Genomic DNA, 1,008 nt, shown 5'->3' with positions numbered 1-1,008 from the left:
TGTAGTCATTAGGCTTGTAGAGTCATTAGGTTAATCGGAAGCAGAAAAGGTAAAAAATATGCAACCGCCTTCGCCGATAATCGAACCACGGACCTCTGGAATACCGGCCCAGCGTGCTACCGTTTCACCAAGAAGGCACGCTAGGGAAGTGGGAGAAATATCTTACATACTCCCCTTTTTAAAGGGCGACTAGGGTTTTAGGGGACCTAGTCACAAAATCCTGGGTGCGGAGAATCATCATCCACAACCCTTTTAGTTCGGGCGCCACTTGTAGAGACATTAGGTAAATTGGAAGCAGAAAAGATGAAAAATATGCAACCGCCTTCGCCGGGAATCGAACCACGGACCTCTGGAATACCGGTCCAGCGTGCTACCGTTACACCACGAAGGCACGCTAGGGAAGTGGGAGAAATAACTTATAGGCTGAGGAATTTTTTTCATGTATGGAATCAGTATTGTTAAGTTCATTATTAATTCCCCGAACAGTATCAGCCTCTTCTGAAGAGTGTTCGCTATTTCTTTATTCAAAGATAAGAAACCAAGCATATACTTAAGTCTTAATGTACCATTAATGTAACAGTTAGAAGGTGAAATTTATTGCTATTAGTTGAAATATTTTGAAAGTGCAGTTAAGTGAAACGATTGTTTTTATAGCAGTTTTGATCAAGAATGTTATTCTTCGCGTTCCATCTATATTGTGACATCAAAAATCACGATTAAATCTGTGATGACAGTACGTCAACTATTCGTAGTATTGCAAATTTGTTTTATAATAAGACTTACGATAATTACTCAAGGCGTCGAAGAAAATTTTCGCTAAATGGCAATTACTGGAGCAGTAATTTTATACAATCAATAACATAAAAAAGTGATGCACCGAATGGGACGAATATCAGTACACATGATGTAACATGTATTGTAAAACAAAATGCTGACTGTGTCAGAGGAATTAAGTGTTTTATTCGGAAAACACAGCTGCAGGAGCAAAAAAACGCCAATAATGCCTCA

At 39.1% G+C, this 1,008-nt stretch overlaps 1 non-coding gene across 1 annotated transcript; it reads right to left on the bottom strand.

The window, feature by feature from the left end:
• Window positions 1-319: 319 nt before the first annotated feature.
• TRNAT-GGU (transfer RNA threonine (anticodon GGU)) lies at window positions 320-391 on the bottom strand. The gene has a single exon. It is a non-coding gene; the product is annotated as a tRNA-Thr (tRNA).
• Between the last annotated feature and the right edge of the window lie 617 nt (window positions 392-1,008).

Source organism: Stegodyphus dumicola, chromosome 6, assembly GCF_044657685.1.
Source record: "Stegodyphus dumicola isolate Sdum_Otavi_A_Nest chromosome 6, ASM4465768v1".
Taxonomy (NCBI): domain Eukaryota; kingdom Metazoa; phylum Arthropoda; class Arachnida; order Araneae; family Eresidae; genus Stegodyphus; species Stegodyphus dumicola.
The sequence above is the reverse complement of the archived record's forward strand: the minus strand, read 5'-3'. Positions and strand labels throughout refer to the sequence as shown.